A 15,339-nucleotide genomic window follows, 5' to 3' on the forward strand; every position below is an offset into this window, starting at 1 on the left:
CCGCTTGTTGAACTTGTAACTCATGAGTCTGGCATCTCAGATTCTCTTCTGCTAATTACAAAATACTGGTCTTGCTCATTACCACCGTAACAGTAACAGCTAGTTAGGAAAAGAACACCGCTTCTCCTGGCAACCTACAATGTCTTGTGTTTTATTGCTTTCTGCCACTTAGCTTATTGAATCAGTTTGCACATAGCTGTTTTTCCACGTGCCTCTGCAAAATTCTGAATGTTCTTTTGTAGGCACCTGAATTCTCACTGGGTGATGTGGAATACGCAGGGTGAACGTCACTTGCTATTATGCTGTGGTTTAACATACTGTTAATTTACAGAGCTTGCCCCAGCTCAGGAATGCATTTGGTCATGCATTTTGTGAAGTGATTATTTTTACCTCTGAGTATGGATCAGTGAAGCAAAGAGAAATCAGGTATGTTTACTCAGGACCCATATTAAATCTGCAAGTGAATTTCTTGAAACCCTGCAAATGTCTTAACTGCAACACTGCTCCTCCTGAAAAGGTAAGGCCTCTAAGGCCTCTAAGTCAGCCGTTAACTGCTAGAAAATCCTAATCAGCAAAAGGTAGAGGCAAATTCACTCACCTTCCTCTAACTGTTTTGAGAGAGCAGGGACTACTTCGGTGTTAGTTTAGCTGGTTTTATATTATTGGGTGTTTATGTGCGTTTTGATACAAGAACTGGCACTTAACCAGCCTGGGAAAGAGGAACATCTCAAAGAGAACTTGCCCAGGCCAGAAACTGGCCAAACTCTAGAGTTGGACAAAGGCAAAAAGAACAACAAATACCATTCCTCCTAAACCAAAACCAAACCACAACATTTCCCCAGTGTGGTCTTTCAAATGAAGAGAGATAAATTCCATGTTATTTAGCCACAGTCCGGATGAGAAATTATTAAGGGTAAGCAAGTGTTTCATCTAAATACCAATATTAAATCCACTCTGCAGAGCTGGAAGTTCATAGTTGACTAGCTGTGAAATAAATGCTAGAATGAACAACTTCCACATGTTTAATAAATTAAAAAAAAAAACCAAACAAAACACACACCCCCAAAAAAACCCCAACAAAACAAACAAATAAAAAAAACCCACAAAAACCCCAAACCCTTATATCTGAAAACTTAATGTTTTTCAGCTTGGAGTGTGTCCAATCTTAATAGCTGGAAAATTGGAAATATCTAATTAAGTATTGATCATTGAATTTAAGAATATCCTCCAATAATGCCACTTTCTTGCTTGTTTGTTTGAAGATGGTCCTTTTCAGGATACAGACAGCAGAATCATGGACTTATTGAAGTCTTGAGTTTTATCTTGACTTGAAAGGAACCAGTATTTCTCCAAATGCTTATGTGCTGCAAATGCTCTGTGTGTGGATATAAATCAACAATATTTTTGTACATAACCTTAAAGTGGCCATTGTGAAATTATTATATTGGATTGGGGCACAACTGTTATTGACAACTATTTTCAAGCAGAATTTAAAGAAGAAAATACCATGAGTGTGTTACAAGGCTTCTGTGAAAATTTTGGCTGACCAAATATACAAAATATGCTGCCCTTCTACCTGCTCATCTAGTGTGCCATCTTCCCCATGGAGCTGGCTGGTGTGGCGAAGGACTTAGAGGGAGTGAACCAAGCACCTCTTGTTACCTAAGACATTATTAAAAGTTCTTTTTGGTTCATGGAAACTTCTTAAAGGAAATGTGTTACATTTTCATTTCAGTCATACTACATTTAAATTTGGGACATTAACTGAGAATAGAAGAAGGGAGAAAAAGGAGGAAAGCTGAGCAGAACTATGTAGCTAGCGGAATCTGAAAGCTATGCCCTTTCTCTGCATGAGGCAGTATATACATAGTGCATATAACTATAGTCTGTGCATTTTACACTTTCTCACTATACCTGGGGGGAGAGTCAACACTTGGTGATATATAGTAAGTTTCAAATTTCTTTTGGTGATAATTACTATGAAATAAGTATTACAATGTTCATACGTGTATGCTATATGGTGTGCCCTGGTTTTGGCTGGGATAGAGTTGTCTTCCTAGTAGCTGGTACAGTGCTGTGTTTTGGATTTAGTATGCGAATAATGTTGATAACACACTGATGTCTTGTTTGTTGCTAAGCAGTGTTTACACTAATCAAGGACTTTTTGGTATTTTCAGTTCTGCCATTGACCAGGTGAACAAGAAACCAGGATGGAGCACAGCCAGGGCAGCTGACCTGAACTAGACAGAAGGATATTCCATACCACAGCTCATCGTGCTCAGTGTATAGACTGGAAGGAGCTGGAGAGGAGACATTGATCTCTGCTTGGGATGCGCATTAGTCAGTGGGTGGTGAGCAATTGTATTTTGTGCATCACTTGGGTTTCCTTAATTTTTATTTCTCCTTTTTTTTTTTTCTTACAATTCCTCTCATTATTGTTATTGCTGTTATTTCTATTGTTATATTTTACTTACTTTAATTTCTAAACTGTCCTTATCTCAACCCGTGGGTTTTATCTTCTTTATATTCTTCTCCCCATCTCAACCATGGGAGGGGAGGCATGAGCAAGCATCTGCGTGGTATTAGTTGCCGACTGGGGCTAAGCCATGCCACTTTCTGTTACTGCTCTTAGTGATAAATCTTAGTAAGGTATTTACCAAAGACAGAAAGGTATGGATGTGGACAACACCATCAGAAAATATCAAGACTTGTTTTGCAATATTTTCTCAAGTTGACACAAAACATCAGTAGGTGTTCTCTCAGCCAAAATTTGGATATTCTACATATATTTCTAGTTCAGACATGGCAAATAAAGAGTCAACTACTGACTTTCATAAGTCTGAATTTGATACAGTCAAGATATTACAGTAGCATTTAAGAGGGATGAGGAAATCATCAAGAAACAAGACCACCACCCAGGTTTCACTCAGTATCTGATTGTCGGCTGCGATGATGATGAGGTCATTCGGGTCAAACAGTCTTCCTTTATTTCATTTTTACATGTATCCAAGCCAGACAAATGACAGATTTCCACTAACAGAAAGTGATAAAAGATTTTTGCCTTTGCAAGTTGGGATTTGCTCTGGGAAAGTTCTCAGTCATATGACAACGATAATTATTTAAACTCTTGCAGATAGTTTGCCAGCACAATGGGTGTTTCAAACTGCACGAATACCCTGTTGAGCTAGATTCCTAAAATAGCTGTGGATTTTTATGCCTGTTCTGAAAGAGTTTGGATCTGATGCCAAGTAATCTGCATGTCATAAGGGTGTAGTTTTCAAAGATTTCTGTGTACAAAAGACATTTTTGGAAGCAAGTGGACTTAAATTTAGCCATACCTGAAAGTGTAGCTTAGATTCATGAAGAATATATATGTAAAAGTATTAGTCCTGCCTTTCAAAACAGATTACAGAACCTCACAAAATTCTGGAAGCCAGGGAATATACAGAGGGCAAAAAGTAAGAATAACTTCTATGCTCTCCTTAAAGTATGTTTATTTAAGCATATATTTTTTTAAATAGATTACATATTAAATAGATGAGTTTACTCATAAAGATACACATTTATAAATATTATATATACAGATAGAGTTTTAAATATTTCTATTTTTAGATATCTAGGCTACATATTTAGATGTTTTTAAAGATCAGATCAATGATCTAGGGAATATTAATTGAGCTCTGTTGAAAATGGAAACATTTTCAGTGCTTCAGAACAAAAACACAAAGGTAAGCTCCTGATCTACTTCAGCTTTTTTAGGAAAAAACTATGTTACAGATGTGTGACTAAATAAAGGAATACATTAGTAATAACAGAGAAACATTTATTAAATATTTGGAACTTTAAAAAAATAATAATTTTGTGGATTTAATTGCAGTTTGGAACAAAAAGTCTCCAAAAGCATAAATTCGTCTGCAGAACAGATATTCTGGTTCAACTGTAACTTTCTGATTGTGAACATAAACATATTTCCAAACAGATTTTTTAATAGAAATATTAAACAGACAGAGGTTTATTTAAAAAGAGGGTGTTAAAATCTAGAGTCGTAGTAACGAGGATGGGATTTTCAGTGTCAAAATGTTTTGGTGATATCTAAGATGTCTAATATCTAAGACACCTAAAGGGTACTCCTGAATGTTTGTGAGATTCCTAAACTGCACTGTGCTAAATTTGAGATAGTTTAGAAATTGGACCATCTAAATTTATGTTTGCATTTTCAAATGTGCAAAGCACCTCTGCATTGTTCCTAACTTTATTGTTGCCCACAAAATTTACTATCTCTATCAAGTTTACAAGATGACACAAGGCACTGAATGCAATATTCTGTATTTAATGCAAATATTCCGCACAGATTTTTTTCCATAACTACGATTTTACCAGATAGTGCTCCTGCTACTTTAATAATGGTATTGGTAATATATTTTAGAAAGACAGAAAATATTTCATCTTTTGACATGGATAATAATATAATTTAGAAGGGAATGTGCAATGACCTAAACTACCTCCATAAGGAAACTCTTGTAAGTTGTAAACATCTAATTTCTTTCCTTGGCACAGTTAATACATACCCTACAGCAGACAACATCCACCACAGTATTCAACACTAAGTGGTCTTAGCTTCTGAATACCTTATTCATTTCAAACTGCTACAATACAGGAGAGTTCAAATGTTGTATCTGATGATGCAAGCAGGGTTTTCATGTGCTTTCTACAGAGCAGAAATAATAGATGAGAAAATCTCTACCATGCAGATTCTTTCCTGGAATGGCAAATGAGTTTGTGACCTAGTTGCTAAGTAAGGTGATCATCACAGTACTGAGGATGATCTATGATGTTCTGAGGCTATGACATACCTTCAAAACTTCAGGGACTGATTAAAAATGGTGGATATTTCAATTATTTTTTTTTAATTTCTTGATAACACCACATACTGACATCTTAAAGAAAAAAAATGTATCTTCAGAGTGCTTTACCTGTGTTTGTTGAGAGGTCTACTTTATTAGTTTTAATTACTCGTTAGAAATCAGTGAAAAAAGGCCAGAGAGCTCTGTAGGCATTCATCTAAAGGGACAATTAGACAGTAAGATAAAAATTATCAATATGGGTTGTTTTTTTTTTATTGTTTCTTCTCTGGTGTGATCTCCAGTTCACTTTGTTTTGTTTAGCTGTGAGCTGCCAAACAGTGCTTTTGGGTTTGCTTCCCACCTACTCACTCATTAGGTGCTCATCCACAAATTTCAGATTAGAGCACTCAAATGGACTTTCAGCAAAAGTTCCACAGAAGTACCTCAGCCAGCTGTCAGCCAGAAACAAAGACAGAAGGACTACAAATTTCAGCTAAAGAAAATTCATTCACAAACACTTGTGAACAATCATTAGCCACCTTGTTCTAATCTTACTGAATTATACCATATATCAGCATAAGGCTTAAGCTATTTGCAGGCTATGTTCAGCACTTAATGTTGTGTGAAAACAAATGCTCAGCCTTCAGCTCCGCAATCAAATGGGAGATACCCAGAAATATTTTATGTCCTGTCCTCATAAAGAAAGAGTAGATAAGAAAATATGACTATATCAGCACAGGAACTGCATTTTGTGCAGTGGGTGTTTGTAGGCAGTATGGTGTTAAACTGTATAACAGATTTTTAGGCTACTTCACAATAAGATGATAAGAATAAAGGATTTTTTGATAAATATACATTGTCTACAAAAATCTAGGGAGCATTTTTGCTGATGGTTTTTATAAACTTCCAGTTAAGGAAAAGAGTCTGATTCAGGACAACATAGGAATAACTGGTAATGGCCAATGGAGGCGAATGAGAAGGAAAGGCTTGCATATGTATCATCTTCTTAGTCCCACCAGCGGGTCACATTAACACTTTGCATTTAGTCAGTTGAAGGCAGAAGTTTTCAAGTCTGTTGACGGATATGCCCCAGTGGGAAATTCTGGGCATTTGGCTCTCGTGGTCTTTATTCTTCCATACTTTTTTTGCAACATAGCTTTTTGTATATTGCCAGATTTTGCAGTACTTGCAATAATGGGAAATGTTCAGTCTTCGCATAGCATATGTGTGAGCGTTAGTCGGAATATTATACTATCTATCATCAGAGTATCCTTCCCAGAGAGGCCTGTGTACAGCCTCTTAGGGGGAAAAAAAAAAAAAAGGAATAAAAACCTACAGCAAACTGGTTATCAAGGGAACATGTTAATTGCTGACTGTACGGGATGGAATTTGTTCTGGTTTTCTGGCTACTGGAGGTTGGCAGTAGGGAGGGGAGGAGAGGGAGTTTTTTTAATTTTTCAGTTTGCTGTTTGCTTTCTTGTTAAAGATAAGATGATTTGGGAACTGCCTGTGACTTGAACTGTTAAAACTCTTTTGCTAGAGAAGAATAATGTTCCAGACTTTGGCACAAACCTTAGAAAAATAATTCCACGTCTTACAAATGGCATCTTTGCCCAAGTTTGGGGCAATATGATATATTCATTGAAATCTTCTCCATAGTTTTTCTAAGAATTGAGGTTAGATTAACAGGAAAGATAGAACATTTATATGACAGCAGCTCTTCTCAAGCTACTCTGACATTCTCTTTCTCAACTTTACATCCTTAGCTTATGGCTGTGTGTCTTCTTCCCACCTCCCTTCAGTAAGCATAGGGTGTGGGAAAGCTACCAATTAAGAATTGAAAAGGGACTGTGACTTTGCTTGGTTTATATCTTCTTTGCGGGCCTTGTCAGTGTCTCAAAACCATTTTAATGTGGCCTATTAAGACTCTGGTTAGAAGAAAAGTTAACCCCCTGCTACAGTTATTAGTGTGTGTAGCCAAAATGGAAGTCAAACGGGAGAGTCCTGAAGACCTACACAGTTGAAAAATTCAAGTTACCATCTAGGTTCAGCAGTGCTTCACAACTTGCTGGATAAATCTAGATGCAAAGCAGATTTGGGGGATCAGTTCTGGCCCCCAAACTGATACTTGGGTATTCTAGGTTTGCTGAATCCTGTTCGGCCTAGGTACCTGCTCAAAAATTTTCACCCTCCTACCATCACGCGTTGTATATTACTTGCTGGGAAAATATCATTGGCTTATGTTTTTGTATTTCAGTCCACAAATTGTGTATGCAAATCCATAAGATCTAAGGTGCAAGAACAATTCTAAATGGTAAAGCAAACACTTGTTTTTCAAATTGGCTTTTTTTACCTATGAAACAGCACATAAAGGCAAAAGCTTATTTGCAGAAATTAAGGTTTCCACTAAAAAGCTGCAAAATCTTTGAAACAAATGGCCCTTGATTACGTGCTTATCTAATGTGTGGGGTTTTTTAATGTAAAATGACATCAGTGATTTGTACTTTAGCTTTGCCTATTAAAACAAAAGGATAGTACAGAAAAAAATAGAAGGATCAGGTATCAATAATGGATGCTTTTATTATTCTAAAGCTGTTTCAATCTCATTTTTAGTTGGGCAAGTACTTATATAGGACTGAAAGGGCTTTTATACAGAGATACGCTACATAATTTGTTTTGCATGCTCATTTGAAATTCTAAGAGAAACTTACTGGGACCTGAGCTGAGAAAGTCTTCCTAAGCAAATTAAACTATAATAGTGATCTAACATATGCTTTCAACCATCTGTGCTTTGCTGAGTTATAAAATTTCTATGAGAGTTTGTTTTGATGGTGCAAGAGGCATGTTCTCATGCTTTCTATGCATGAAAATACAAATGAAGTGATATTACACTCCCACTCCGTAAATGAAAACCATCTAGCCTCTTTTCTGTAGGAGACAATGCAATACTGCCACCCCATATCCTCTCCACTTGCTAAACCCCAACGGGTCCAAGTCTTAGGAAAAAAGAAATACAGAGAATGACCTTCTCTCATCCATATGAATTGCCTTTTTCATCACCTTCTTCTGTTAAAGCAAATATTACTAATAAACATTCTGTATGTCTGATGTTCATGTTTAATAAAAGCTAGAAAAAGCTTAGAGAGCTCATCCGACATAAAGAAGTAAGAAATTAATATTATGATTAATGATAACTTCTAGAACTAAAACTTTCTCCTGAAAGGAGATAACATGGGGTTTTTACAGGAAGAAGAGTAAGAGGACTCTAATACTAAATTTCTTTGATGTTTTAAAACATGCTAAACATATTTAAAGCTCTTTCCCTTACTGTAAATATGAAGTAATGAAATTTTGTCTTTATTAAGCTGGATGGTAAAACCACAACAGCTGCTTTCTTTATTTCCATAAAGCTTAGATCATCTTAATCATTAAGATTGAGCTTATAAGTGTTCATGCTCTTGAGAACCTTTCCACTAAACCTAAGCTTCTGTTCTCCTCATTTGGAAATTCAGCCAAATACTTGTAAATACAAAAGTAGCCCTTAGAGACCTCTGTCTGAAGTGTTCTCTGGACTATGAATTTTGCAAATGTGCATTAAACTTTTGAAGCTGGCATATCTTTGTAGGGCTGTTCAGTGTAAGTCCTGGATGTTCAAAGATTTGAAGGAAACATGCTCACTCATCTGCCTTTTATTTTCTGGTCAGTATTTCACTAATGTGTTGAGAAATGAGACTCACAGTGCCATATGTTTTTTATAAAATTAATGTGTTTGCTTACTAGATCATTTACCATGGGAAGCTGTTGAAATTGTAATTGACTGTTCACTTTGTAATAGGTATGACAAAAATCAGTCAATTTCTGCCTTCATCAAGCGTGGTGATGTTAGAGCTTTGGCTGAACCCCTTTTTTCCTGTTTTGGTCTCCTCTGTGGGTTTTGAAACTTAATCTCGCCTATTGCTGTTTTTCCAGTTTTCTGAAGAGGAAGGCAAGAAAACCAGAGAATGCACACAGCACCCTTCTTCCATACCCTAATGCCCATATCTGTGTTACTTTGTGTGACTAGGACCAGTCTTGTGGCCCTAGCATTATTCTAATTTTTTGTTGGTGTTATGAAGCAGCAAATAGGGATGTATTTTAGCAACTCAGTCCCTTTCTACCAATGGCTCTACAATGGAAGCCTCAGTTTAGGTTTTGGGTGGCTTGATTTTTATTTTCCCCATACTGCATCATTCATTCTTTACATTTGTTCATCTTGTTCACTATAGGATAATCAGAGCAGATTATGGGATGTGTCATGGTTCCCAGAAGTACTCTTTCTAAAAGACAATTTTTCCCAAAATGACACTGCAAGAGTAGGCAATGGGTACATTCTGAAATCACCCCCAGATATGTGCTTTTCTGGAAACCTGCTTTGGATATTCTTTTTTTTTTTTTTTTTTCATAAATGCCAGAGCTTAAACCTTTTATCTCTTTTAGTATCCTTGAGTTCTATGTCTCCTGAAGAGTATACACATAAAGAAACACATAGAAATGCAAACACACACCCATCCATTTTTCAGCAAGCCTGTTGGGACCTCCAGAAAAAGAAAGACACTCAAAAGCAAAAAACAATTGGATGCTTTTTGTGATCTCCCTCAACTCTGCTTTGTTCTTCAAGGTCAGGTGTCTTCTGCCACCTCTCAAAACAAACATAATAATAAAACCCATGCTTCTTGCCTCTCTGGCAGCACTGCTGCTCTTTAATAGCAAATAAAAGCAGTAACAAAGAAGTTTGTTGCCTTAGTAAGGATTTTTTAACCTGAAAATATTGTTGAAGGAATGATGAGGATTATATTTCAGATAGGATAAAGCAATGTAAAGGCTGGAAACCTTTGTGCTTAGCAGCATAAATCAGCCACTATTTTACATAACTAAGCAGTTCTTCACATCTAAAGAAGTTATCCTGTAATTTTGCCTTATATCCTTTTCTTGACTATCTAGAGAAGGTGATCACTTTCAAAGACAGAATATTGAACAAGATCCGTGGTGCTTCTGCTCTTGCACAGCAGATCAAGTGCTCAAATTCGAAGTGACTTATGACACAACTGTTATCCTTCAGTCCTGTAGCCTGTTTCTTCTGTCATCCTCTGCTGAGGTATGGCAGAGTGACAAGTCACCTAGATGTATTTAATGTGAAATTAAATATGTTGGGTTTTGTTACTTCTCTTCAATAACTTTTTGTTTTAATGGCATGTCATCTTAAAATATATACTTGAAAATACTTTTGAACCAGGGAGCATATTACTGTACACGTCACTTTATTATTTATTTCTGCTTTCTTCCCATACTGTCAAGCTACCAAAATTGCAGCAAAGAGATTCTGATTTTTAAGAGAACTAGGTAATGTTGCAGTGCAGGGTAAATAAAGTAACCGATAGTATCAGATATTACTATCTTTTTATTTTGTGTTTCCTACTGTTTTTTGAAGACATACATATATGCAGTCTGGCCCACAGTATGTTTCTGTATTTGCACAGGAAAATGCTAAATTATTTTCTTTTCTGGCCTTCCATATCTCAGCTGTTTTAGTGGATCCTTTTGCATTCTGATCTGTAGCAGGTAACAACCTGTTATGATAAATGATGGAAGGTTGGTTTTAAATGCCAAAGCCATGGAGTTTTCCATACACTTGGTACTAAGGGCTTGATGTTCTCAGCCTGCTGCATACATATCTTTCATCCCGATTTCACTGCAAACAAGTTGAGAGTTTGAGTTGGAAGGGAGCTAAGACAGTTCTTTGCCTAATCACTTCTAAAGGCGTAATTCCCCTTAGAACATGCAAACTCGTAATTACGTTTGAATGTCTAACCTAACTGCTGGAAATACAGGAGAAAATTCAATTTCTAATTCTTGTGTGGAACTGTTATTTCTTTCTCAAGAAAATTTGAATTATGACAGTTACATTGAAATCGTTGTGAAGTTTTTGCTTTCATGAAGAGTAGATATTAATGGCTACCGATGACAGTTATGCAGAATAATCTAGGCTAAAACTCATGCCTGTGCTGTATGTCTGCACTGCCTCAATGTTTAGGCAAACAGCAAGTAAAAAAGGTAGATGCATCTGCTTCCTTATATCAACTTCTTGAAAAGAATTCTAGCTGCAAGAGGGAGACTGTGCAGCTCAAAGTACGAGACAGGAGAGCTACACAAATATTTTGAAATGAGTTGTGTGTAATACAGTAAGTATCTCAGTATCCAAGATCCTAGTTTTAAACAGTTTGACTTAAAACATATTTTTAGGGGTTGCTATTTTCTGGAAATTCTGGAGGACTTTTCCATGAGATTTGAGCTCAGTTCCAGATTCAGGAGAAATGGCATACTTAGGGCTAAGTGCTGTACTCTTCTATTAATGTCAACAGCAGCTGTGCATGAATATCCAAGGAGAGACTTTTTCCCTCAGGTTATGTTCTACTTTGATGTTCCTATACTCTATAGCCTTTAAAGTTAATGGGAGTTATATGCTATGGCATGCATCAAGGAAAAAGATACACCCTGCAGTTAGATATAGAAACATTCCTCTTCATAGACCAGTACTGGGCACCATGTTGACGCTGCTGAATAACATATCTTGAAGGAGGCTCTGAATTAGCAACTTGTGTACTTATTTGCATCTGTCATTCTAAACAGAAATAGATATGTTGAGTTTGTCATGGCAATCAGGAGACTAACAACAAATTTTTACTGTGCCATGGCAAATCAGTTCTGCACCCTGCAACTGGCAACTCCCTAGCAGAGTGCTGTCTGAGACGGGGACTAAACCAGCAAGTGCTTATCTACTGTGATTTCCCTCATGATTCTGGAGGTACATCTGTGCCTAGAAGTCATCTTGCCACTACATAGTGTTCAGACAAGACTAGATTTTCTACTTTTATATCATGTATGTCCTTGGAGTAGAACTTCTTTATAATTTTCCATCATTCCTTTCAACACTGAATAAGCATGCATGTGTGTGTTTACACACATTTCTCAATGAGTTTATATATGCCTTTGATGAACCTCTTTGCTAGGCTGTGAGACCACCCAGTTCTTACTCTTATTACTCGTGAAGCTTGCCACCTATCTTCTTTGAGCTGCTGCTGCTTAAGCATTTTGGTTTGGCATGATACTTTCTCTGTTTTGTTATAAGAGACAGTATCAATACTATTTAATAACATAACCAGGCAGTGCTACAGGAATGGGAATATGAAGTTTACCCTTGAGTATATACTATCATTTTATCCCTTGCTCTGACATCTTTTGCATGCAATACACTGTATATTGATGAAGCAACGCCACAGCAACTTCCTCTATCTGCTCTCTCTGCTGCCTAAAAGTGACTGTAATTGTTAACATGATAACTAATCGACAAAAATAGTGCCAGGCACTATTGAATGGCCTCAAACTTCTTTTCTGCGGACACTGAGGACACAGAATCATAGAATCAGAATAGAACCATAGAAAATGAGTGCGCAATATGTTCACTGACTGAAACATGTTCCTTCTCTCTTATATGTTTTGTGTTGAAATCCAGCAGCACTATTCCCTTGAAGTCTGAGCCGTGATATTGAACAAGAACCTCTTCTACAGTATTCATTAAAAGGAGAATTAAAAGAAACCCTGCAGGCACCACTAACTTGTGAGAATCTTCCTGTAAAATATTCATCTTACACTGTAGTTGTAAACAAGTGGTATGCATGCAATCTGCTATGAATGGTCATAACACTATTGTTTTAGTTGAGTAAGCTTTATAGTTTGAACAGCATTGCCATCTTGTGGTTCTGATAGGCTTTGTGAGTCTGTTTCTGCAACGCTTGCTTTATATTGTGTTGGCAAGAATTCCTGAAATGCCTTGGCACATACAACAGAACTGGTATTGCCCCGGTTGCAACACATTCACAGAAAAATATTAAAGCCTACATCTGAATGTAATAAATTATTTCTTCAGTCTTTCAACAAAATAATTTTACCTCCTTTCACTGAAAGAAAGGGAGTAGAGGGTTTAAGTTTTCACTACAAGGGTCATTGTGTAACACCAGGTTGTAAGAGCTGACTTATTAATTATTGCCCAATTTTGAAAAGGAGTTTGTTCCAGTATCCTTCAGCAAGTGTCTGGACTCTTCATCTGTTGGTGCTGGACCATTAATAATCCATAAGATAATCCACAGTCTAAAAGAAACCTGTACTATTTTAAAACAAAAATGATAAGGGCTCGGGGGGGGGTGGGGGGGAGAGAATATAAATCTGAATTCACAGTGGTGGAAGTCAAAATTATTACTTTATTTCTTAAAAAAAAAAAATCATTGTTTTCTGTGCTTGCACAGTTAACACAGTGTAGTGTTAAAGAACCATGCTCTGTCTCAGTTGTGGACAATGTTAATCAATAGTAATGTACCACTGTAACTGGTCACAGAGGACGCCCTGTCAGGGTTCAAGATGTGCCGTGTATTACGCAGTGAATACGACCACCCAGTACTTCAAAGACTGGTTGCAATTAGTCTCTTGATCTAGAAGGCTGAAAATATGCCTTTGTCACCTTTAATGACAGCCAGCAGTGTGCGCTTGCAGCCCAGAAAGCCAACTGTATCCTGGGCTGCATCAAAAGGAGCATGACCAGCAGGTCGCAGGAGGTGATGGTGCCCCTCTACTCTGCTCTTCTGAGACCTCACCTGGAGTATTGTGTGCAGGTCTGGTGTCCTCAACATAAAAAGGACATAGAACTGTTGGAACAAACCCAGAGGAACACCACGAGGATGATCAGGGGACTGGAGCACCTCCCGTTTGAAGATAGGCTGAGAAAGTTGGGGCTGTTCAGCCTGGAGAAGAGAAGGCTGCGTGGAGACCTCATAGCAGCCTTCCAGTATCTGAAGGGGGCCTATGAGGATGCTGGGGAGGGACTCTTCATTAGGGACTGTAATGACAGGACAAGGGGTAATGAATTAAAAGTTAAGCAGGGAAAGTTTAGATTGTATATAAGGAGGAAATTCTTTCCTGTTAGGGTGGTGAGGCACTGGAATGGGCTGCCCAGGGAGGTTGTGAATGCTCCCTCCCTGGCAGTGTTCAAGGCCAGGATGGAGTAAGCCTTGGGTGAGATGGTTTAGTGTGAGGTGTCCGTGCCCATGGCAGGGGGATTGGAACTAGATGATCTTAAGGTCCTTTTGAACCCTAACTATTCTATGATTCTATGAAAGGCTCAAACTTTTTTACTGCACACATTTGTCAGGAAATTAAGAGGTCTCCCTTGTCAGATGAGTTGCTGAGCACCTGGTGTTACATGGTCCAACTGAACAAAACTGGCTGTGATTTCTGTTGGAGCTTAAGAGACAGGTGGGAGTTGTTTTTTTTTTTTTTATCCTCCTCTCTTTTGCCATGAAAAATGTCAAGCTGCTTATTGTCTGCTCAAACATTTACAAATAATAGTAAGTCTTTCCTTAGAACTGCTTACATTCTTGCTATTAAATCTGGTGACCCCATGTGAGTACCACCCATCACTTTTCTGCTCATCTTGAAACTGTTCTACCTTGTATAAAATTGGCAGTGTTCAATATTATGGATTTGAGTTCATGGAGAAATCTGCCAAGTACTGAGCAAGTACCTCTGAAAAACCCCACCTATGTAAACCACTGTAGAGTGTCCTGAACTTGCTGTTTTTCTTTCAGGACACTGATTCAGGTTGAGCATATGAACAAGGATCTCCTGTTTCGCAGGTAAATTCTAGGGACACATTGTCAGAGAGGGAACTTTATTGAGAAAGAGCTTTTCTTGATAAACCAAGGATTCCTGACAATTGAGGATTCCTTCTCAGGCTGTACTAGAAATCTCACATCACACTGATAGTCACTTTCACAATGTTGATTTTTGGTCAAGCTGGTCCAAGTTGAAGTATTCTGGTTTTACTCTCAGGTGATAAATCTAAAAAGATGAGTTTATGGAAGTAGCATTGTAAACTGGAAAATCCTAAAATGAGTAGCCTTCTAATGGAAGTAAGTTAAACACAAGGAGCAGGATCTGTATTTGTGCATAAGTTTCAAAGTTCAGTTCTAATACTTACAGCATTCATGTTTTGTGATTGAGCAGAGAGCCCTGCTAGATGTCTTGTGCTATATGGTTCCAAGTTTTATACCTATGATCAGCAGCCAATCCTCACAATACCATTTTGATTAGTAAGAAACTTTATGGTAGACTGTAAAGCAAATATATGAAAATAAATTGAGATTTTAAAAATCTTTATGTCTTCTGATGGATAAAAACAAAAGACATCAATCTTTCAATATAGAAATACTACAAAATGAAGAGTTATCATGGTTCAGGTTTCAGACCACACTACGCAAGACATACTGAAGATCCTTTACAGCTAGATTCAGAGAGAAAGGATAGGAATTACATTTATTTATACATGAATGTGGCAAACATCTGCCAAAAATCTATCTAGTTATTTTAACCCTCCATTTCAACAAATTTGACCATCTGCTCTGTCACC

At 37.3% G+C, this 15,339-nt stretch overlaps 1 long non-coding RNA gene across 1 annotated transcript in view; it reads left to right on the forward strand.

Annotated features, from left to right (window-relative positions):
- Positions 1–14,883, forward strand: part of LOC133212695 (uncharacterized) — a 115,201-nt gene extending 100,318 nt beyond the window's left edge. The window contains exons 2-3 of the long non-coding RNA XR_009725574.1: positions 12,394–12,498; positions 14,519–14,883. This is a non-coding gene — a long non-coding RNA (uncharacterized LOC133212695). The remainder of the gene's footprint in view (positions 1–12,393; positions 12,499–14,518) is intronic.
- The last annotated feature ends 456 nt before the right edge of the window (positions 14,884–15,339 follow it).

Source organism: Neopsephotus bourkii, unplaced genomic scaffold (genome assembly GCF_033783945.1).
Source record: "Neopsephotus bourkii isolate Nb327-2 ecotype Australia unplaced genomic scaffold, CSIRO-AGI_Nbou_v1 NB_739, whole genome shotgun sequence".
Classification (NCBI taxonomy): Eukaryota; Metazoa; Chordata; class Aves; order Psittaciformes; family Psittacidae; genus Neopsephotus; species Neopsephotus bourkii.